Source organism: Mytilus californianus, unplaced genomic scaffold (genome assembly GCF_021869535.1).
Source record: "Mytilus californianus isolate M0D057914Y unplaced genomic scaffold, xbMytCali1.0.p SCAF_11, whole genome shotgun sequence".
Classification (NCBI taxonomy): Eukaryota; Metazoa; Mollusca; class Bivalvia; order Mytilida; family Mytilidae; genus Mytilus; species Mytilus californianus.
In genome coordinates this window covers 18032766-18058695 of record NW_026262593.1, presented here as the reverse complement: position 1 = coordinate 18058695, position 25930 = coordinate 18032766, and the positions used below count along the sequence as shown (strand labels likewise).

The 25930-nt window shown below is 32.8% G+C and overlaps 1 long non-coding RNA gene across 1 annotated transcript; it reads left to right on the top strand.

Moving 5' to 3' along the window:
* The first annotated feature begins 9443 nt into the window (after positions 1 to 9443).
* Positions 9444 to 13213, top strand: LOC127720741 (uncharacterized). The gene is made up of 2 exons (XR_007990978.1): positions 9444 to 9522; positions 10876 to 13213. It is a non-coding gene; the product is annotated as an uncharacterized LOC127720741 (long non-coding RNA).
* Positions 13214 to 25930: the final 12717 nt, after the last annotated feature.

Below are 25930 nucleotides of genomic sequence, written 5' to 3'. Positions count from 1 at the left end.
TTTTGGCAAAAGAGGTGGGGGAAAAAAATTTGACCCAGGGGAAACCCTGATCAAATGAAACCTGCAGACAGACATATTCACCTAAAAACAATTCAATAAATCAAATATAGTTGACCTATTCCTTTTACTATCTGATAAACAGACAACACCATGAAAACTAAACATTCACCAATGAACCATAAAAATGAGGTCAAATCAATAATTAGATCCCAGTTAGAAAATCCAGTGAAAAATGAAAGAAAATGGTAAAATTAAAATGTTTAGGAATAAAAACTGTTGTAAAATTGATTGATGATTTCAATCATTTAAATGTTAACCATTATGTTCATCATCATATTTGCTGTTCAAAGTTTCTATCATATACTCTTGAAGGAAGGTTAAATTGAAGCAGTGTCAATTTGGGTCTATTGTGTATCCTATAATGACACTTTAAAACCTTTATCAATTTACCTGTAAGAATCTTTGTAGGTACATGCACTGAATTGACCAGTTTGTCTGGTTTATCCTCAGCCTTGTCATTTAGATAATCTAAAATATAAAAAAAATCATTTCAACTAAACTATAATTGCAGTAGAAATTCTAAAATATCCAGAGATATCCAAATGACAAAGAAGTTAACTATTACAACTACAATGAGCTACATCCATACCAAAAATCAAGCTATAAAAGGCCAAGAAATGACAAATGTAAACTTATTCAAATAAGAAAAGTAATGGCCTGATTTATGTACAAAACAATAATAGAATAAAATGGCAGGGGCACAGCTTGATACAACCGCAGCGGTCATACCCTTAACAGCTAGAGCAGGTATAGACACTTCATTCAAGCTTGATACAGTTCCTAATTTGACACAGAATGAATGTTAAGTCATGGTAGTCAAAGAACTAAAAAAATTTAAATTGGACTTTTACATATAAAAGTCCAATATCCAAAATCTAAATACACAGTTAGATTCAGCATATCCAAGTACACCAAGAATTTCACAAGGGGGTTTGCTACATCAAAAATAATATACATACATAGCATTCTGAAAATTAATTTAAACAGAAAAACAAACAAACCTACCATGAAGTTCTTCAAAATAATTTACAAAAAAATTGAAAACACAATTTCTAAAATATCGTCCATCATTAATACAATGCCTTATATCTATAAAATTTTGGACTTAATGTTTTTAAAAACGTGGCCCAAAATTCATACTGTACATACAAGGTTAGATTCAGCATTAAAAAATAAATGTAGAAAGTGTCCACATGTGGACACAGATGATGCCCCCGCTTGCATATCATATAGTTATAAAGGGACATAACTGAAGAACGGTAAAAGTGACGCTACCCAAATTTGAACTTGATCTGAGTTTTGTGGTAATAAGCATTGTGTGTAAGTCTCATAACATTTGGTTGAGGCTAACTTAAGTAGAAAACAGAAACTAAAAATTCAGCAATTTTTCTATTTGTAAACAGGCATAACTCTAGAACGGTTGTGTATAAGTTTTATAACATTTGGTTGAGACAAACTAAAGTTAGAGAACAGAAATGAAAAATTCAGCAATTTTTATGTTTATAAAGGGACATAACTCAAGAATGGTAAAAGTGTCCCCACCAAATTTCGTACTTACTCTGTATTATGTAGTAATAAGCATTGTGTATAAGTTTCATAACATTTGGTTGAAGCAAACTAAAGTAAGAAAACGGAAACAAAAAATTTGTACTTGATCTTAATAGTTTTGTGGTAATGAATATTGTGTATTGGTTTCATAATGTTTGGTTGGGGCAAACTTAAGTTACAGAATGGAAACTAAAAATTTTGCAATATTTCGATTTATAAAGGGGCATAACTCAATAATGGTTAAAGTGACACTACCCAAATTCAACTTGATCTGTGTTTTATCAGTGGAAGTCAAAATTAAACATTGCATTGTATAAAGCATTGATTGTAGTTGATTCAACTATAACTATAAAAGTTTCATAACATTTGGTCGAGGCAAACTTAAGTTAGAGAACGGAAACAAAAAATTCAGCAATTTTTCCATTTATAAAGGGGCATAACTCAAGAACGGTTAAAGTGACGCCACCAAAATTCAAACTTGATCTGTGTTTTGTGGTAATAAGCATGGTGTATAAGTTTCATAACATTTGGTTGAGAAAAACTCAAGTTAGAGAATGGAAACCAATTTTGGTAGGTACAGACGAACCTTGTGGTCAATGTCATAGAGTTATTGTCTGAAAACCAAATGTCTTCTGACAAAAACAACAGGGAATAGGACAACGATGCTGACAATGTCATAACATTATACGATCGTAAAAAAACTAATATGATATAAAGCCCCTAATTACAAAACCGCTAAGACATTAACCCCCAAAATCAATCCAAACCCTCCTATTGTGAAATGAAACCTTTTACTAAAATTTCTTACACATCCATACACTTACACTAAAGTCATGAAAGTTATTGTCTGCGAACCAATTTATTTTCCATGAACCAGTAAAAATGACCTTTTTTGGCCCCTAATTACAAAAACCACAAGAACACTAGCCCCCAAAAACTATCCCAACCATCCTTTAGTGGTATAGAACCTTGTGCTATCATTTCATAGAGATCCATGAACTTATACTCAAGTTATTGTCTGCGAACCATAATGTCTTCAGACGATGTCTTGCGGTCGTATAAAAACGTATAACATAAATGAAGAATGTGTCCATGGGACACAGATGTCCCCACGTGTAAATATACATCAAATTCAGAAGTGTTTCAATTTTCAAAGGGACATAAAACGAGAAAGGAGAAAGTGGCGCCACCCACATTCAAACTTGATCTGTGTTTGGAGGTAATAAGTGTTGTGTAATAGTTTCATAATGTTTGTTTTAGTCAAACTAAAATAAGAGTCAGAAATGGCAAATTTAGCAATTTTTCAATTTACAAAGGAACATAACTCTAGAATGGTGAAAGTGATGCCACCCAAATTTGAAATGGTCTGCGTTTGGTTGCAATAAGCATTGTGTTTAAGTTTCATAACATTTGGTTATGCCAAACTAAAGTTAGAGAACGGCTATTAATTTTGGAACGAATGGACGTACAGACGGACAAGATAAAAATTAATGCCCCTCTCCTCCATGTAAGCAATGCATTTTAAACTGTACCTTGTCCTGGAGTCCATATGTCAGGACTTGCGTCTCCATCACTTCCGTTGTTTGTCTTCTCACCAGAAGATACATTTTTTACCATGTTTACTGTTTGAAAAGGCTGCTCATTATTACCAACAGCATGTCCTGATCCAAAATCTGAACTCCTTGTTATATTATCAATGTGAGGAGTACGTATTGGGCCAAGATCTCCAGTCTGGTCTTTGTTTATGCTTCTTCTAGAATGATTATCTGTTTTTGATTCATCCTCTGTCTGACTGTTTTGACGACTAGGACCTTTGTTGCTCTGATTGCTATTTTGCCGTGATGAAGGTTTGCTTGATGAGTTTTTCCTCTGACTTGAGGATGGTGTACCACCTGCTTGTAAATCATCAGATGATGACTGACCTTTTTTTGACTCATCATCTGTCTTAGAGTTCTGACAACTAGGAACTTTGTTGCTTTGATTGCTATTTTGTCCAGATAGTGGTGTGGTTGTTGATGCATTCATCTGGAATGTAGCTGTTGCATTATCATTTTGTGAATTTTGACGACTTGTCTGGGTACTGCTGTGAGTTGAAGACATTGCATTTGTATTGTAAGCATTACCTCCTTGGAGATTAGATCTTACATGCACTCCTGCTGGTGGAATTGGGTTCACTTCATTTTTCCTATTAGATTCCCCACTCATTTTATCAACTTTTGTCACTTGGTACTCATTTTTTATGGTCCTTGACTGTTGAAATAAGGGGTCATACCAGTCTGCAAAAGAAAAGAAAAAAGTTTAATAAATGCATTATGCATTTCAACTGACCTAATATACATGATATACCTGACAGTCTTTTCACAACATACATGTATCTTATGACTTAAATTGATCATAAGTCTTAAACAACTCAGTATACTTCTGATCAATTCTATTTGTAAGTTTTCTTTGTGAAAACCTGGCTAAATAAAAAAGCATAAGGAAAAAAAGATCTGAATTCCTACCTCCCCTTTAATTCATATGTTTGTCTCTATGATCAGTTTTTTGTTTCAATTGATTGGTTGATTCATTGTTGCTTACTTAACATCCATGAGAGGCAAATATTTCAGCATATATATTCATAGAAGAAATTCACAATTGATAAAATCAGATTATTAAGAAGTCAACATATTATGTTACATGCAAAGATCCACTGTATTTACAGTACTTATCCTAAATAAACAGTTGAAACAGAGTATGTCTTGCCTGTCGGCACAAAATTCAGAAAGCCAGCAACATTGCTTATCAATTCAGAGTCACTGGACCATTATCTTGTGGGCAGGGACTATAAATGGTCAAGAAACTGAGATGTACTGACAGTAATACAAACATATACAAAATATCATTGATCTGTCACAAGTAATTCTTATCAAACTGACTTTAGCAGAAAACTTGACAATGAAATTGCTAATTAATTCAAACTCACTGGACCAAGACCTAGACTAGAGGCCTCAAAATAGTTGTATAATATGAAATCAAACAGACCTAGAAAATCCAATTGCATGAGTTCGATATCTATTTATATCTATACATGCTATATTTATGTTTATATCTGATTATATGACCATCGGCAGTCTTCATAGGTCACCTAGATGGTTAATTATAATTATATGGCGTCTAGACTAAAATACACACGAAATGCTGATACATATTATCGAGCCAATGCAATGCAAATTGTTTATTTTAGACTTTTTATCAGTCAGGGGTACTACTTGTACAAGTAATTTTTATTTACTTGAAGAAGTAATATCAATATACTTATATAAGTAAATTTGTAGGATACTTATACAAGTGTATTTTATTTACTTGTATAGGTAAAAAAAAAATTGGCTTAGTTATGTCCCTTAGACATTCAGATTTTTTTACTTATATAAGTGAAAAATTCATCCTATCTTCTTTTCTTGAATTCTTAGGACTTCTTTGCTCTAATAGAATTTTAAATTGTCTGTCCTTTGCAGATATCTCAACTAATCATTAAAGTGTAATTTCATGGACAATGAAAATCTCATTTGTCTGTTATCTTCAGAACACTGCTCATTTACAAGTCCCCAAGGAGCAATTTTTGAAGGCCTTGCCCAAATATACTTAAGATCTTTGCTCAATCAGTTTCTTTGTTGAATTAATGAGATGAAACATTGAACTCTAATCAAAACTTATGAGCTAACCTGGGTAAAATCATTAAAGGCATGTTTTTACATCTCAAAACTTGAGAATTTTTGTGGGATTGTAAAAAAAATTTACTTATACAAGTGATTTTTTGAGAAAATTAAGGGGAGATTATTCAAACATTGTAATTAACTTATATAAGTATATTTTTTTTACTTCTTCACGTAAATAAAGATTACTTGTACAAGTAGTACCCCTGACAGTTTATAATTTGGATATACATTTTAGTATGTTATAAATCAAATATGAGAATTTGAGTGAAATTGGTGAGCATGATACTTCAACATTGAAAATTACTTATGAATTCAAAGTCACTGGATCCTGACCTTAGGACCATGGTCCTCAGAATAGTCGTCAAACTGATATGTTCTGATAATAATGGGCCTTCATACAAAAATATCATTGATCTATCACAAGTAGATCCTATCAAACTAACTTAAGCAGAAAACTTAACATTGACAATTGTTTATTAATTCAAAGTCATTGGACCATGACATAGGGGACATAGGCCTCAAAATAATCGTCAAACTGATATGTATTGATAGTAATGCAACTTTATGTTAAATATTGATGATCTATCACAAGTAGATTCTATCAAACTAACTTAAGCAGAAAACTTAACATTGAAAATTGTTAGTTAATTCAAAGTTGCTGGACCACGACCTAGGGGGCAGGGCATTCCTCGAACTGATATGTACTGATAGTAATTCAACTTTTTATCAAATATCAATGATAGATCACAAGTACTTCCTATCAAACTAACTTAAGCAGAAAACTTGACAATTGTTCATGTCACAGCTGCAGCCGTCGCTGCATGTACCACTTTCTGGGACTTTTGTCACAGGTGAGGCAAAATCTGCTACTGGCAGTCTGCACCAAAATCTTTTTTCTTTCTATTTTGAAGACCAATATTCCAACATTTTTCTTATAAATGTGGCTGAACAAAGTTTTGTGAGGACTTTTATTATTCTGGGACATATGACTAGTGGCTAAGGGCGCAGACTGTACTGGTATTGCTTTTATCCAGAGAAATTAGAAAATGACCTTCATTTTCTTACGATTCATACTAGATTTTTGTCAAGCATGGTTGTCAGATGCAAAAAAAAATTTCACAATCATTTATAATAATAATTTCAAAAGTCACATTAAATACTTGTAGAAGTAAATTTGTAAGATTTTAATTTTCATTTCAAGATTTGAATAATCTCCCTTTAACAGTCAGGGGTACTACTTGTACAAGTGATTTCAAAATCACATCTTTAAGTGATTTTGGCTTTGAAAAATTGAAAATTTTCACCAAATAGACACAGAAATTTTAAAATCACTGAAACAAGTAATTTGAGAAGTAATAAAATGCTCCTCAGGGCGCAGCTTGATATGACCTCAGAGGTCGAACCCTGAACAGTTGGGGCAAGTATGGACACAACATTCAAGCTTGATACAGCTTTGCATTTGGATTGTGATTAAATATTTGACACAGCATAGGTTTCTGACACAGAATGAATGTGGTCTAAGAACTTAAAAATTTTAAATTGGACATTCACCTATTATGGTCCAATATCCAAAATCTAGATTCAGCATATCAAAGAACCCCAAGAATTCAATTTTTGATGAAATCAAACAAAGTTTAATTTTGGACCCTTTTGACCTCAATGTGGACAAAGTTGATAACGGGGCCCAAAAATCTAAATACATGGTTAGATTCAGCATATCAAAGAACCCCATATATTCAATTTTTGTTGAAATCAAACAAAGTTTAATTTTGGACCCCGATTTGGACCAACTTGAAAACTGGGCCCATAATCAAAAATCTAAATACATGTTTAGATTCAGCATATCAAAGAACCCTAAGAATTCAATTTTTGTTAAAATCAAACTAAGTTTAATTTTGGACCCTTTGGACCTTAATGTAGACCAATTTGAAAACAGAACAAAAAATTAAGAATCTAAATACATGGTTAGATTCGGCATATCAAAGAACCCCAATAATTCAATTTTTGATGAAATCAAACAAAGTTTAATTTTGGACCCTTTGGACCTCAATGTGGACCAATTTAAAAATGGGGCCCAAAATCCAAAAACTGAATACACGGTTAGATTCAGCATACTAAAGAACCCCAAGAATTCAAGAATAAAACCCCATTGAAATTGGTCAAGAAATAAGCAATTTATACAAAGTATCTTCTTTTGCGAAATACTGTGCAATTAAATATTTCTTGCTATTACGCAATACTGTACAATTGACAATTTCTTGCTATTGCGCAATATTGTGCTATTGGATATTTCTTGCTATTGCGCAATACAGTGCAATTGAAGATTTCTTGCTATTGCGCAATACTGTGCAATTGAAGATTTCTTGCTATTGTGCAATACTGTGCAATTGAAAATTTCTTGCTATTGCACAATACTTATTATATAATAATTTACACATCCTGTTTGGTGTGTATCTCCTACCATATCATTATTATTTGCTTTTAAATATAAATCAGAAATAACCAACTTAAAATGGAAAATTTTAAAAGAAAAAAAAAAGGAAAAAAAGAAAAAAAAGGAAAATAAAACAAATCCCCCCCCCCAAATTTGTTGAACCCCCTTATGATTCATCACCCCCCAAACTCAATCCCAGCCTTCCCTTTGTGGTATGGTACCTTGCAGTACAATTTCAGAGAGATCCATACACTTGAACACAAGTTATTGTCTGGAAACTAGAAAAATGTGTTTTTTGGCCCCTTTTTGGCCCCAAATTCCTAAACGTTTAGGGCAATTACCCCCAAACTCAATTCCAGCTTTCCCTTTGTGATATGGAACCTTGTAGTACAATTTCAGAAAGATCCATACACTTACACACAAGTTATTGTCATGAAACTAGAAAAATGCTTGTTTTTTGCCCCTTTTTGGCCCCTAATTCCTAAAATATTGAGGCAATTACCCCCATCATCAATCCCAGCCTTCCCTTTGTGGTATGGTACCTTGCAGTACAATTTCAGAGAGATCCATACACTTGAACACAAGTTATTGTCTGGAAACTAGAAAAATGCTTATTTTTGGCCCCTTTTTGGCCCCCAATTCCTAAACGTTTCGGCAATTACCCCCAAACTCAATTCCAGCTTTCCCTTTGTGATATGGAACCTTGTAGTACAATTTCAGAAAGATCCATACACTTACACACAAGTTATTGTCATGAAACTAGAAAAATGCTTGATTTTTGCCCCTTTTTTGGCCCCTAATTCCTAAAATTTTGAGGCAACTACCCTAAAAATCAATCCCAGCATTCCTTTTGTGATATGGAACCTTGTGGTACAATGTCAGAGAGATCCATACACTAACACACAAGTTATGTCTGGAAGTTACAAAAATGCTTATTTTTGGCCCCTAATTCCTTTACTGTTGGTACCATAACCCCCAAAATCAATCCCAACCTTCCTTTTGTGGTATTGAACCTTGTGTTAAAATTTCATAGAGATCCATTCACTTAAACTAAAGTTAGAGTGCGAAAACCAATGTGTCTTCGGACGACGACGACGACGTCGCCAATGTAATACCAATATACGACCACAAAAATTTTTTTGCGGTCGTATAAAAATGTTTATAACTAAATAAGTGTTTATAACATTTTCTTGATATTTTCCCTGCAAGCTTGGGTTTATTATTGGTAGAAAGACAAGGATTCAATTTAAAAAAAACAGCTATATACATGCAGAAATTATCTTTTGCTTGATAAGCCTGTCAGTTTTTACAGTTTATACAAAATATGCATAAACTGGAATAATTTGTAGATCAGGACATAAACTTGAAGTAGATCATTCTAACTCTAAAGGAGACCAATCAGGTTACTTAAAATTGTTGACCTTTGTCTGATTGTAAGAGTAGTTAATGAATATTTGATTAGAGAAAAATTCCCAAGGGTACTTTCAAAAGCTTTAGCGCACTAACTTACTGCCCAGGCGCACTGGTGATATTAATATACAAAGAAAAAGGGATAATTGATCTATGTAGGAAAATTACAGATAAATTTGTAAAATATGGAAAATTAATGAAATGAACATTTGAAGATCAAAGGAAACACCAAAATCACTCAAATAGGTGATTACTGAATTTATCAAATCACTGAAATAGGTGATAATGAAATCACTTGTTCACTGTGTATCATCGCCACCGGAAATTGGGTACTAACGAAGCGGAGAGAAATGGAAAAAAAAAGTAAACAAGGTAAGAATTCATCCAATTTAAAGCATTTCTACTGATTTGACGAGGGTACCGCTTAAGAAATGATTTTCTGATATATAATTCTTTAAATTATTAGGCCGATAAGTACAAAATTAAGACAATATTTTGTGTTATACTCCAAATCTTGCCACTTAGTACCTGAAAATTTCGAGGTCGATTGTCCTCTGTCGCCCCATTGGCAAGATATTCAACTGTTTTTCATTATTTTTCCAGACACGTTTTTAGATTATGATAGTATGACATCATATTGACTGAAATCTGTTGTCATAAAGATGTTTTTAAAGAATATGGACCAAAACATTGTTTGTTTATTGTACGGCGAATTGCAGGACGTTGTACGGCGAATTGCAAAATAACAACTTTTGTCTGTACGGCGTCTTGCAATATATTGTAATTTAAAGATGAAATTAATCACTGTTTAGATAATATCAAGTGACGAAATTTTGGCTGTATCAAAGCTTTACCGGCTTACAAATATACAAAATAAACTACTTATCAAATATTATAAGATATATGCCGTTAATTTCGTTCAGAAGTCGTCGTTGCGTACCTCTATTTGACTTTGTGTTTTTAAAGACAAAAAGTTTTTTTTCAACCATATTATCCTAAATACATTCATATATCGATATAATACTAACGACTGTTGTCTTATTTGTTGTCAGGGTGAAATTTTGTAAGTTCAATAAAAAAAAACGACCATTCATCTTTTGTTGGCGCTGTTTTTTTTTTTAAATATAAACAGTGGAGATGTTGTATGATTGCAAATAAGATAACTATCCACCAGGGTCAAATAAAGTGTATGTAAGCAATTATATGCTATCGTTTGGCCTTCAACAACGAAAAATCGTACCTTACAGTCGGCTATAAAAAGTCCCGACATGAAAATTGTGGAAGGATTCAACAAGAAAACTAACGGCCTAACTCATAACAAAACAATTAACGAAAAATAACAAATATGATAGAGATGAACCAACGACAACCACCAAACTACAGGCTCGTGGCTTCGGACAGACACATAAAGAATGTGCTGGGTTAAATAGATATAGGAAGATGTGGTATGAGTGCCAATGAGACAACTCTCCATCCAAGTCACAATTTTTTAAAGTAAACCATTATAGGTCAAGGTACGGTCTTCAACATTGTTTATTGTTTATTTTTTAAATTTCTGAAATGAATAATTTGTTAAAAGAAAAGTGAAGAAAATACTTTGTTTTCATTGAAAATTAGGAGAAATAAATCATGAATTGTGTTTCGAATTAATTTTCTTGTTTCTTATTGAAAATAAGATTCTATTTTTTGAGTTTAAATAAATTCAATCAATCTTTTTATTTACAGGGAAAAAATAATAAAAGACTGTTGCTAAGGCTGTTTGGCCTAAACTTAAATGAGTAGATGGAGGGGTAGTGAAAAGGAGTGTATTCGTCCAAATTTTCATTGTTACAGTAGTACATTTTCATGATTACTATGTATAATATTTCTCAGTAAATTTTAATGTGATATTGTGCCAATTAAAATTATATAAATAATACAAGTAAGACTTGCATTTGCCTTAAAAGATATAGCAGTACGTGATTATTTGTTTTCAAACACACCTTCTCTGTTTTGAAACTTATAAAGGTATGGATCTAGGCCTATCTGTTTGGTTGAATATAAATGTGAATTCATAGAGTTTCAAAATCAACAGTAAGCCCTATTTTTGTGTGTGTGTAAATAATCTAATCTTTAGATAGATGCTAAAATTAAAATCATTTTTCTTAATACGAAGAAAAAAGTGCAACTTAAGCACGCCTGAATGTAAAAAGGTGTACCCGACTTATTCGTTCACGATAAGAATTTACAGATTTCGGTATTTTAACAAAACTGTTTACGAGGGCAAATAAATAAATGAATGCTATCAAATCAACATTTAAATTTACGTGAATTTTTCCAAAAGAATTTGTGAGTATGCACCATCAGGATTCAAAAATATTTCAACCTGTCCTTATTAGATGTTATTTCATTATAATTCTTTAAACTTACAAGTCGGAGATGCTAGCTTTTGTGAATTGTATTAATAAGTATATAATATTAAGATGACAACCAAAAAAACTTCATACAAGGTCATCTTTATTCTCAAGTAGAAAGTTTATATAAATAGTTTATGCCGTAGCCACAGCCGGATTTGTATCCCTTGTATCGGATTCTTCTTTCATTCTTTCCAAAAATGATTAATCTAAGGTTAATATTTTTTTTTAATTTAAACAGTGTTAGCCACCGAGCTTGTTCATTTCTTACTATATAGAGATGAAGTCTTTTTTTAGAAAATTAATGTTCTTTATTCTAATATATTGGCTGTATCTGCCTTTTACAAATAAGACAATAACATTAATTGAAAAAGGAGACGTGGAATGGTTTTCACTGAGAGGACTTTCAAACAAAGTCCAAATGAAATAGATTTGACCAACTATTGGTTACTATACACTTCACAATGAACAAAACCCATACCGTATCAAAATTGCCTGATTTATGACAAAATCATAAACAAATATGTCAGGCAGCAACTTACGACAGCCGCTATATTACATGTTCCTGACCAGGGACAGACACATATATATTGAGGCGGGCTTAAACATGTTTGTGAGCACTCAAACCTCCCTTAACATGGTGCCGTGATGTAGCAATACAACATTTTTTTTGGCAGAGAATGATAATTCATTTATATTTCATTTTATCTGAAAATTGAAAGAGAATTCATTCACTTAATGGTTCTAAATATTCAATGCGGAAAAATTCTCCTGCCATTACCTCCTTCCTTCCCTCCACCCACAACACATCCCCGAAATGTTCATCACTTATATGCAAATTCTGACTAATGTTGTATGGTTAAACATTTGGTTGAGGCAATCTAAAGTTTGAGAACAGAAACGACAGCTTTAGCTTTTTTTCATTTATAAAAGGGCATAACTCAAGAACGGTAACAGTGACGCTACCCAATTTATAACTTGATCTGTGTTTTGTGGTGATGAGCATTTCGTAGGGTAACATTTAACGCTACGTCAGGGCAGAACAACAGGTCAGTAAAACAGTGACATGCCTTTCCGAAAGTTACAACATTTGCCAGCTTTTGTATATGCCGTATTCATATTGTATACATCAGGTATGTAAAAGATGTAATAGGACTGTGTTCAAGCCTTATATTGTGTATACATCTTAAATGGTGTCAAGCGAATTGTATTTTTATCAAATGCATAACTAGATATATGAACCTAATACTTTATTTTCTTTAAAAAGACGGCAAATAAATATTTTGAAATTAGCAAGTTGCCATACAGTTGAAAACAAGTTGCCATACAGTAAATTTGTCAACATGAGCAAGTTGCCGTACCCTAGACTTTATTTTTTATGGTCTATATTCTTTAAAAACGTTCGTTTTGACAACAAATTTCAGTAAATATGATGCCACACTATGATAATCTAAAAACGTGTCTGGAAAAATAATGAAAAACAGTTGAATATCTTGCCAATGGGGCGACAGAGGACGATCTACCTCGAAATTTTCAGGTACTAAGTGGCAAGTTCTTGAGTATAACACAAAAGCTTGTCTTAATTTTGTACTTATCGGCCTAATAATTAAAAGAATTATATATCAGAAAATCATTTCTTAAGCGGTACCCTAGTCAAATCAGTAGAAATGCTTTAAATTGAACGAATTCTTACCTTGTTTACTTTTTTTCCCATTTCTCTCCGCTTCGTTAGTACCCAATTTCCGGTGGCGATGATACACAGTGTTGTTTAAGTAGTACCCCTGACTGTTTAATCTTCTCCAAAATTAAGTTATACACCTAATACACAAATTTCTTTTAACACCTTCAATCTGAAATTTTGGTCAGTCAGGGGAATTATTGAAATATCACTCATTTAATTAGCAAATTAGAAATTCTGTGATTTTGCAGTTTTACCAAAATTTTAAACATCAAGGTTTCATCTTACAGATTAATTATGTAGTACAATTTTACTATTTGCGATCAAAATTTCACTGTCATGTTTGTCTGTTCAGGGGTGTTGAAATTAGTTGGGGTAATTAAAATAAAAAAACTTAAAGAAGTGATTTTTTGGAAGAAAATAGAGGTATGATACTTAAACAAGTGATTTTGCCAGATTCAGTACAAGGTCATCACCTAACATGCCTAGTCATCCTAAAAATTCGTAAGGGTTCCGCGGAACCCAGTGTCTCGCCTACTTTTGCTGTTAATCGCAGGCTCAACAAAAATGAGGAAAAAAATCAATAAAAATATTCCTTGAGATACTATCTTTTGATTGTAAGAAGCTTCTGTCAAAATTTGGTATAAATCAAGGATAGTTTATGAATCTAATAAATGTTTTAAAAACTTTAACTGCAGACTGTATTTAATGTTAACTGGAAGAAAAACTAAGTCCATTTATAAGTAAAATACGGATAAACAGGTACAAAATTTTAACAAAATTTCCTTCTAGATACTAGCTATTGATCATAAACAAGCTTCTCTCCTAGTTTGGTACAAATCCTGGATAGTTTAAGAAAGTTATTAAAATTTTAAAAACTTTAACCACAGAGTGAATGTATTGTTTCCTGGCAGAAAAACTAAGTCCATTTATAAGCAAAATACGGAAAAAATGAATTTTTTTTTTTAACAAATTTACTTCTGGATACTATCTTATGATCATAAACAAGCCTCTGTCCAAGTTTGGTACAATCCAGGATAGTTTAAGAAAGTTATTAAAATTTTAAAAACTTTAACCACAGAGTGAATGTAATGTTTCCTGGCAGAAAAACTAAGTCCATTTACAAGTAAAATACGGAAAAACAGGAATTTTATTTTTACAAAATTTACTTCTGGATACTATCTTATGATCATAAACAAGCTTCTGTCCAAGTTTGGTAGAAATCCAGGATAGTTTAAGAAAGTTATTAAAATTTCAAAAACTTTAACCACAGAGTGAATATTTGTGGACGCCGCCGACGACAACGACGACGGAATGTAGGATCGCTATGTCTCGCTTTTTCGACTAAAGTCGAAGGCTCGACAAAAACACAGATGTTGGTTCTGATAATGTTAGCAACATAATGAGTCCTTGGATTAGTATTATATATTTTTAAAAAGCTACAATAAACATGATAAAATTATATCACTTAGTCTAGTGATTTATTTGTACTACTTAAATAGGAGATTAATGAAAGATAACTCTTTACTTCCAACGTCTCTAGACAAAATTTTACTTGAATCAGTGTTTTAAGATCACTCATTGAAGTAATTTCCCTGACTGTTGGTTGGTATATTCCTATGAAAAAAAATTCTGCTTTGCTAATATTTTCAACATTAAACAAATAAATCTACTGTGCATAGTTGTTAAGTAACTGCACAAGGCATTCAAAAATTACTCGCTGGAGGCTTATAAAAGAGTAGTAGGAAGATAAATTTAAAGTTCATTGAAAAAAGCTACAATAAACATGAGCAAACAGAAAGAACTGCTGGTGTCAGAAAAGTATTTACAGGATGAGCTGTAGACCAAATATAAAATCATTCTTTTCATTGTGTAAGGTTGAAAATTCATAATATTTAGAACACCTTTTCTTAAAGAGGGATGCTCATATTTTCAATAATAAAGGAGTTTAAACACATGTTAAAGTCCATGAATATTCTAAATTTCATGGACATGTTTTGTCAATATTGTAACTGGAAAGCATGATTTTCATTACAAAATCACTTGTCTCCTCAGAGACTCAAACCCAGGACCTCTGTGTTACAAGGTTACAAAACTGAGCTAAAGAAGTGCTTCTCTAGCTCAACTGCTAACGTCTGGCTAAGTATCTTCCACATGTACTAAGGGAAGCAAACCAGTCACAATATAATACAGATATTGGTATAGTTCTTCGGGAAAATTTTCTGAAAACTATACAAATATGTGCCCTTTTATACTGGGAAGTGGTTTAAAAAAATTCACTTGAAATTTGCCCTTCATAGTAATGATAGTAGGATTTAAGATTCAAGATTTTATTATCCAATCATGGACCCTCAAGGAGCATTTACACAAAATACAAAAATTTTACAATGATTATCATGGCATAACAAATCATTAAAGGTACATTGGTAGTGCACAAATGTTTGTACAATGTTGTAGGGATAGTCATTACACAAAGGCACTTGTCTCAGAAAAAAGAATTTCCTATATACCTTAATATAACACAATGTACTTAACTCTCATTTTTGAAAAATGTCACCCTGTCGTGAAATTCCTTTATATTTCAATTTCACGGTTCTCAACCCCACAAAAACTTATGTCGTAAATCTAAATTGATTAATCTACACAATGGTGTATAAAACGCCTACCTTTGTTGTTGGAATCATTTGTAACTGGAGAGCATGATTCAACACACAAAATCATCTTCCCTTGGTAAATATGGTAGATACTTAGTCAGCGGTAAGTGGTTGAGCTAAGGAAGTACTTCCTTAGCTCAGTCGGTATATGCAATGCCTTGTAATACAGAGGTCAAGGGTTCGAGTCCTGGTGGAGACAAAGATGATTTTTTAAGACGAATCATGCTCTCTGGTTACACATTCATAGCAGGCCTACCCAAGTTTGTCAACTGTAAATAAAATGCTCCGCTGGGCGCAGCTTGATACGATCGCAGAGTTCGAACCCTGAACAGTTGGGGCAAGTATGGACACAACATTCAAGCTTGATACAGCACTGAATTTGGATTGTGATTAAATATTTGACACAGCATAGGTTTCTGACACAGAATGAATGTGGTCTAAGAACTTAAAATTTTTTAATTTACCTATTATGGTCCAATATCCAAAATCTAAATACATACACGGTCAGATTCAGCATACCAAAGAACCCCAAGAATTCAATTTTTGTTAAAATCAAACTAAGTTTAATTTTAAACCCTTTGGACCTTAATGTAGACCAATTGGCTAGAGGTATAGGGGGAGGGTTGAGATCTCAAAAAACATGTTTAACCCCGCCGCATTTTTGCGCCTGTCCCAAGTCAGGAGCCTCTGGCCTTTGTTAGTCTTGTATCATTTTTAATTTTAGTTTCTTGTGTATAATTTGGAGTTTAGTATGACGTCCATTATCACTGAACTAGTATACATATTTGTTTAGGGGCCAGCTGAAGGACACCTCCGGGTGCAGGAGTTTCTCGCTGCATTGAAGACTCATTGGTGGCCTTCGGCTGTTGTCTGCTCTATGGTCGGGTTGTTGTCTCTTTGACACATTCCCCATTTCCATTCTCAATTTTATCAATTTGAAAACAGGACCAAAAATTAAGAATCTAAATACACGGTTAAATTCAGCATATCAAAGAACCCCTATATTTCAATTTTTGATGAAATCAAACCATATCATTACTATTTGCTTTTATATATAAATAAAAAATAACCAACTTAAAATGGAAAATTTTAAAGAAAAAAAAAAAGGAAAAAAAAATCCCCCCCCCCCCCAATTTTTGGAACCCCTTATGATTCATCACCCCCAAACTCAATCCCAGCCTTCCCTTTGTGGTATGGTACCTTGCAGTACAATTTCAGAGAGATCCATACACTTGAACACAAGTTATTGTCTGGAAACTGTAAAAATGCTTGTTTTTTGGCCCCAAATTCCTAAACATATAGGGCAATTACCCCCAAACTCAAACCAAGCTTTCTCTTTGTGATATGGAACCTTGTAGTACAATTTCATAAAGATCCATACACTTACACACAAGTTATTGTCCTGAAACTAGAAAAATGCTTGTTTTTTGCCCCTTTTTTGGCCCTTATTCCTAATATTTTGAAGCAATTACCCCCAAAATCAATCCCAGCCTTCCCTTTGTGGTATGGTACCTTGCAGTACAATTTCAGAGAGATCCATACACTTGAACACAAGTTATTGTCTGGAAACTAGAAAAATGCTTATTTTTAGCCCCTTTTTGGCCCCTTATTCCTAAATGTTTTGGGCAATTACCCCCAAACTCAATTCCAGCATTCCCTTTGTGATATGGAACCTTGTAGTACAATTTCAGAAAGATCCATACACTAACACACAAGTTATTGTCACGAAACTAGAAAAATGCTTGTTTTTTGCCCCTTTTTTGGCCCCTAATTCCTAAAATTTTGAGGCAACTACCCCAAAAATCAATCCCAGCATTCCCTTTGTGATATGGAACCTTGTGGTACAATTTCAGAGAGATCCATAAACTAACACACAAGTTATTGTCTGGAAGTTACAAAAATGCTTATTTTTGGCCCCTAATTCCTTAACTGTTGGTACCATAACCCCCAAAATCAACCCCAACCTTCCTTTTGTGGTACTGAACCATATGGTAAAATTTCATAGAGATCCATTCACTTAAAGTTATTGTGCGAAAACCAATGTGTCCTCGGATGACGACGAAGACGCCGGACGACGACGACGTCATACCAATATACGACGGTCGCATAAAATATCATATTATTGTCGTCGTATACCAAAATCCATTGGAAATTGAAGACTTGCAGTGAATGGTTTATTATAATTGTCCCTTTGGTATCTTTTCCCACTCTTATATATATCTCTGTTTCTGATTGGTCAAATTTTATGGGAAGGTCTATTGCTAAAAATAAATGTTTCTTGGAGTTATCTCATTTTATATGTTAAGTCCAGGGAGTCTGAATGACATTGATAGAATGGGAAAATTTTAGTCTAAAAATAGGAACTTGTAACTCATTAGACATACCTCAAATAACACTTATTTTTTTCACAGAATCTTTTACAAATTTTCTATCTGGATGATAAGTTATATTCAGACAAAAACTACGTTTTTGAGAAATATTTTTTATAATTATTCATTTACTGCGAGTCTTATAATTCCAATCAGTTGTTGGCTAGGTATATGAAATTTTTACGGTTGACATTATACCTGTCAACCTATGAAATTGGAAATGCAGGTCATGCATTGAAGAAAAAAATCTCAGGTCACAACGCGTACAAACTTTTTTACAGCTGAATTTAAATATTAAGGGGACATTTCTTTATATTTTAAATCCAACAGTTTCCAAAATATGTTCACATGGTGAATTACTAATTGAAAATAGGCTTTAATTTTATTTTTTCATTGCATAAACCATATACTAATGTGTTTAATATACTGTATCATTTCAAGTCTAGCCATACCCCCTCTCCTTGTTTCGTTTTAAGTATTAATCTCAAGCTACAGTACTTGATTTTTTATCATTATTCACTGTAGTACTTGATTTTTTTTTCTCAGTATCATTCTGTGCAAATAAGTGACAACAAATGGAAGTTCAGGCCTCTACAATAACTTTTTGTTCAACTTGCCCAATAGGACAAGTACACATCAAAACTTACTTGTTCGAATGAAATTGTAACTTGTCCAAAAAAAAAACTTAATATTAACCTTTTTTGCATTTTAAGTTGATTCAATGAACATAAGAACAGAATTTGATTTATATCTCTTGATATCCTTTTCAAAAATATGAGTCGAGAACAACTGAATCAAGTCATGTCACAGGATTTAGGTTCTAGTTTTCATCAATGCCAAAGTCTCATCAGACTCTGCACATGAGGCACAGTCTGGTAGGCCTGTCAGTCTACACTCATTTGGTTTGTATCCTGGTCTTTCATGTTGGTAAAATATTGATTATTATGATTAATGCCTTACAACAAACAGCTTTGTTTTTAATATATTAAAATGTTTATTCAAACGCAATCAAGTATTGTTTTGTCTACATATGATCAAATATGATTCTGTGAATTTTATGGTCAATAATTTCTTCATTTTTTATTTTAAAAAATATCTTTGTTAAACAAAATTTATCATATTTATTATAAGCAACAGAAAAAGGTAGGGAAATGAGGTACTGGTTGGCTTGGTCCCGAAATGTCTCCTACGGTGCCATACTGTCTATTAAACATGGAAGGATTAGTTTCCGTGCCGGTGCCGAACTGTCTTGTTACCTTATCTACAAAGCGCATTCTTGATTTCATCTAAGACTGGTTTCCGAGAATATTACGCGTTTTATCTGTTATAAAGTATCTGTCAAAGAACCAGTTTTAAATTATCGATTGCAAGTAAACATGGTAAACATGTCAAATTAATATTTGTTTTTATCTTTTCTTGTTTTTGTCGAGCCTTCGACTTTAGTCGAAAAAGCGAGACATAGCGATCCTACATTCCGTCGGCGTCTGCGTCGTCGTCGGCGGCGTCCACAAATATTCACTCTGTGGTTAAAGTTTTTGAAATTTTAATAACTTTCTTAAACTATCCTGGATTTCTACCAAACTTGGACAGAAGCTTGTTTATGATCATAAGAAAGTATCCAGAAGTAAATTTTGTAAAAATAAAATTCCTGTTTTTCCCTATTTTACTTGTAAATGGACTTAGTTTTTCTGCCAGGAAACATTACATTCACTCTGTGGTTAAAGTTTTTAAAATTTTAATAACTTTCTTAAACTATCCTGGATTTGTACCAAACTTGGACAGAAGCTTGTTTATGATCATAAGATAATATCCAGAAGTAAATTTGTTAAAAAAAAAATTTCATTTTTTCCGTATATTACTTATAAATGGACTTAGTTTTTCTGCCAGGAAACAATACATTCACTCTGTGGTTAAAGTTTTTAAAATTTTAATAACTTTCTTAAACTAACCTGGATTTGTACCTAACTTGGACAGAAGCTTGTTTATGATCATAAGATAGTATCCAGAAGTAAATTTGTTAAAAAAATAATTTCTTTTTTTCCGTATTTTACTTATAAATGGACTTAGTTTTTCTGCCAGGAACAATACATTCACTCTGTGGTTAAAGTTTTTAAAATTTTAATAACTTTCTTAAACTATCCTGGATTTGTACCAAATTTTGAACAGAAGCTTGTTTATGATCAAAAGCTAGTATCTAGAAGGAAATTTTGTTAAAATTTGTACCTGTTTATCCGTATTTTACTTATAAATGGACTTAGTTTTTCTTCCAGTTAACATTAAATACAGTCTGCAGTTAAAGTTTTTAAAACATTTATTAGATTCATAAACTATCCTGGATTTATACCAAACTTTGACAGAAGCTTCTTACAATCAAAAGATAGTATCTAAAGGAATATTTTTATTGATTTTTTTCCTCATTTTTGTTGAGCCTGCAATTAACAGCAAAAGTAGGCGAGACACTGGGTTCCGCGGAACCCTTACAAATTTTTTGTTTATTACAATACTTTGTTCATCAAAGTTGGATTTAATTTTATTTTCTACAAAATGATTTTACTTGTCCCGTCGGACAACCTTGATCTAGCTTTTACTTGTCCGACCTTTTTTTCCTCTGGTACCGGACAATCGGACAAGCTTATTGTCGAGCCCTGAAGTTTTTAACGACCTTGACTGGCTATACAGCCCTTGCACGGTCGGTAATAAGCGACAAGAGAATGCTTATTATAATGTAATAAAATAATTAGTAATTCAAAGGAAGTGAAGATAACAAAATTAATTTTCAAAAATATTTTTTTTAATAGTTCTAAAGTAGAATAAAATGCTCCGCAGGGGCGCAGCTTGATACGACCGCAGAGGTCGAACCCTGAACAGTTGGGGCAAGTATGGACACAACATTCAAGCTTGATACAGCTTTGCATTTGGATTGTGATTAAATATTTGACACAGCATAGGTTTCTGACACAGAATGAATGTGGTCTAAGAACTTAAAAATTTTAAATTGGACATTCACCTATTATGGTCCAATATCAAAAATCTAAATACATGGTTAGATTCAGCATATCAAAGAACCCCAAGAATTCAATTTTTGATGAAATCAAGCAAAGTTTAATTTTGGACCCTTTTGACCTCAATGTGGACAAAGTTGATAACGGGGCCCAAAAATCAAAAAACATGGTTAGTTTCAGCATATCAAAGAACCCCATATATTCAATTTTTGTTGAAATCAAACAAAGTTTAATTTTGGACCCCGATTTGGACCAACTTGAAAACTGGGCCCATAATCAAAAATCTAAATACATGTTTAGATTCAGCATATCAAAGAACCCTAAGAATTCAATTTTTGTTAAAATCAAACTAAGTTTAATTTTGGACCCTTTGGACCTTAATGTAGACCAATTTGAAAACGGAATCAAAAATTAAGAATCTAAATACACTGTTAGATTCGGCATATCAAAAAACCCTATTATTCAATTTTTTGATGAAATCAAACAAAGTTTAATTTTGGACCCTTTGGACCTCAATGTGGACCAATTTAAAAATGGGGCCCAAAATCCAAAAACTAAATACACGGTAGCATATTTAAGAACCCCAATAATTCAAGAATAAAACCCCATTGAAATTGGTCAAGAAATAAGCAATTTATACGAAGTATCTTCTTTTGCACAATACTGTGCAATTAAATATTTCTTGCTATTGCGCAATACTGTACAATTGACAATTTCTTGCTATTGCGCTATATTGTGCTATTGGATATTTCTTGCTATTGCGCAATACTGTGCAATTGAAGATTTCTTGCTATTGCGCAATACTGTGCAACTGAAGATTTCTTGCTATTGTGCAATACTGTGCAATTGAAAATTTCTTGCTATTGCACAATACTTATTATATAATAATTTATACATCCTGTTCGGTGTGTATCTCCTACCATATCATTATTATTTGCTTTTAAATATAAATCAGAAATAACCAACTTAAAATGGAAAATTTTAAAAGAAAAAAAAAAGGAAAAAAAGAAAAAAAAGGAAAAAAAAAAAATCCCCCCCACCAATTTTTTGAACCTCCTTATGATTCATCACCCCCAAACTCAATCCCAGTCTTCCCTTTGTGGTATGGTACCTTGAAGTACAATTTCAGAGAGATCCATACACTTGAACACAAGTTATTGTCTGGAAACTAGAAAAATGTGTTTTTTGGCCCCTTTTTGGCCCCAAATTCCTAAAATATTGAGGCAATTACCCCCATCATCAATCCCAGCCTTCCTTTTGTGGTATGGTACCTTGCAGTACAATTTCAGAGAGATCCATACACTTACACACAAGTTATTGTCCTGAAACTAGAAAAATGCTTGTTTTTTGCCCCTTTTTTGCCCCTTATTCCTAAAATATTGAGGCAATTACCCCCATCATCAATCCCAGCATTCCCTTTGTGGTATGGTACCTTGCAGTACAATTTCAGAGAGATCCATACACTTGAACACAAGTTATTGTCTGGAAACTAGAAAAATGCTTATTTTTGGCCCCTTTTTGACCCCCAATTCCTAAACGTTTCGGCAATTACCCCCAAACTCAATTCCAGCTTTCCCTTTGTGATATGGAACCTTGTAGTACAATTTCAGAAAGATCCATACACTTACACACAAGTTATTGTCATGAGACAAGAAAAATGCTTGTTTTTGGCCCCTTTTTTTGACCCCTAATTCCTAAAATTTTGAGGCAATTACCCCCAAAAATCAATCCCAGCATTCCTTTTGTGATATGGAACCGTGTGGTACAATGTCAGAGAGATCCATACACTAACACACAAGTTATGTCTGGAAGTTACAAAAATGCTTATTTTTGGCCCCTTTTTGGCCCCTAATTCCTTAACTGTTGGTACCATAACCCCCAAAATCAATCCCAACCTTCCTTTTGTGGTATTGAACCTTGTGGTAAAATTTCATAGAGATCCATTCACTTAAACTAAAGTTAGAGTGCGAAAACCAATGTGTCTTCGGACGACGCCGGACGACGCCAGACGACGACGACGACGACGACGACGCCAACGTCATACCAATATACGACCACAAAAATTTTTTTGCGGTCGTATAAAAATAAAAGGATGTAATATTCTGATATGTATTTGCATTCAATTCGTTTTAAGATTTAATCTTTTTACAAAAATAAACCATAAAATTAAGGAGTATATTGTGAAAGGTGACAAAAAGGGGAAGTAACTCAAATTTATTGTCAAACAATTATGAAATAGACAAATTATTTAATTATGACCGTAAGCTACGGTAATTGGTGTTAATTAACCGCGTGTTTGACACCAAAGCTGTCAAGTGAAGCCATGCACTTAATGAGTCACTTAATTTCAATCTAATTAAAATTAGTTTTCCACACTTGCTCCTCGTTGTTTATATGTCGTGCGACATATAAACAATGAGGAGCAAGTGCGGAGAACTAATTTTAATTAGACTGACTTAATTTGACAGTTAACACAGCTATTTGAACTTCTTGCCTAGGAAAAAATAACGAATTTGCCGGTATTTCATAGAAAATTACTTATGAAATCAGTCTAATTAGTCCCAAGAATCTGGGTGAAAACAGGTCATATTCCAAATTCACAGGTTATTTGACGTCACGGAGGGTATTTAAAAAATTTGTAAGGGTTCCGCGGAACCCAGTGTCTCGCCTACTTTTGCTGTTAATCACAGGCTCAACAAAAATGAGGAAAAAAATTAATAAAAATATTCCTCTCTATACTATCTTTTTATTGTAAGTAGCTTCTGTCCAAGTTTGGTAAAATTCCAGGATAGTTTATGAATCTAATAAATGTTTTAAAAACTTTAACTGCAGACTGTATGTAATGTTAACTGGAAGAAAAACTAAGTCCATTTATAAGTAAAATATGGAAAAAATGGAACAAAATTTTAACAAAATTTCCTTCTAGATACGTACTAGCTTTTAATCATAAACAAGCTTCTGTCCAAGTTTGGTAAAAATCCAGGATAGTTTAAGAAAGTTGTTAAAATTTTAAAAACTTTAACCACAGAGTGAATGTAATGATTCATGGCAGAAAAACTAAGTCCATTTATAAGTAAAATACGGAAAAAATGGAATTTATTTTTTACAAAATTTACTTTTGAATATTATCTTATGATCTTAAACAAGCTTCTTTCCAAGTTTGGTAGACATCCAGGATAGTTTAAGAAAGTTATTAAAATTTCAAAATCTTTAACCACAGAGTGAATGTAATGTTTCCTGGCAGAAAAACTAAGTCCATTTATAAGTAAAATACGGAAAAAATGAAATTTTTTTTTTACAAAATTTACTTTTGAATATTATCTTATGATCATAAACAAGCTTCTGTCCAAGTTTAGTAGACATCCAGGATAGTTTAAGAAAGTTATTAAAATTTCAAAAACTTTAACCACAGAGTGAATATTTGTGGACGTTGCCAACAACGACGCCGACGGAATGTAGAATCGCTATGTCTTGCTTTTTCGACAAAAGTTGAAGGCTCAACAAAAATCCCGGGTATGGGTTGTAACCCGCAGGATACGGGTCAGTTGACAGGTATGGTTGACATACTTGGAGAGGCCTGCTACGAATGATTCAGACAACAATGGTTGGCGTTTCAATATCATTATAAGGGGACGAAGTCCCCTATTACAGAAGAAAAATCAATACAAAAAAAAAAAAAAAAAAATCGGGAAAATTTCCCGAAATTTTCATTGTACTAATGAACTCAAAATCGTTAACTTTTTTTTTGTAACTTTTTTTAATTCCCGCATCTGCGCAGAAATCTACTTCCTTCTTCCGGTCTCGTTAGTTATGAGACTTTGAATGAAATATATATTTATCAGTCCAGTAAAATATAGGAAGGAACACAATAACAATTTCATTTCTAATTATTCTTTGATATAAAAAAAACGTTACCTGATGATAGCGTTTCTTTGTTTACATTGAATATGACGTCATAACTAAAATAACGTCACAACTAAAATCCCTAACAGAACCAAAATCGGAGACGTTACGGTATTTCCGTTTCTTTTTTAACAGATTTAGAACTTAAAATATGTTTGAATTAAAAAAAATAATTTATATAGACTTCGACCCCTTTCACAGGTAATGCCTGCCTCATATTATTTAGATACATCAATTTAGATTTACAACATAACAAGTTTTAGTGGGGTTAACAACAGTGAAATCAGAGTTCGCAAGCGGGTGACACTTTTCAAAAATGTGAGTTATGTACCTTGTGTTTTATATTATAGTATATATAGGAATTTTTTTCTGAGCCATTACCTTGAGGGGTTATCCCTCATTTGGAAGGTTGTACCCAACCTGCTAAACACATGTAATGATTTTTTCGTTAATCAAATTATGATTTTCTATGAACGCTTAAATGTAAACGATATATGAATACCATTTCTTTTGTGAACAACCTTTACCAAGAAAATGAATAATACGGGGGAAAATCTGTAAAACGAAAGTGAAAGTTAAAAAATCAAAATAACATCATTGTAAACGAAATTATCTCTGTCAAAACCTTAAAAAGAACATTAAATAAAACGATGCAGGTATGTCTTTACCTAGCAATACTTTTTTGCACTGAAATTTATGTCAAATGCATCTTCTTACTACTTTCGGGTCTGTCCCAATCTAAAACCGAAAGTACGAATAGCTTTAGCCAATAAGAATTGTT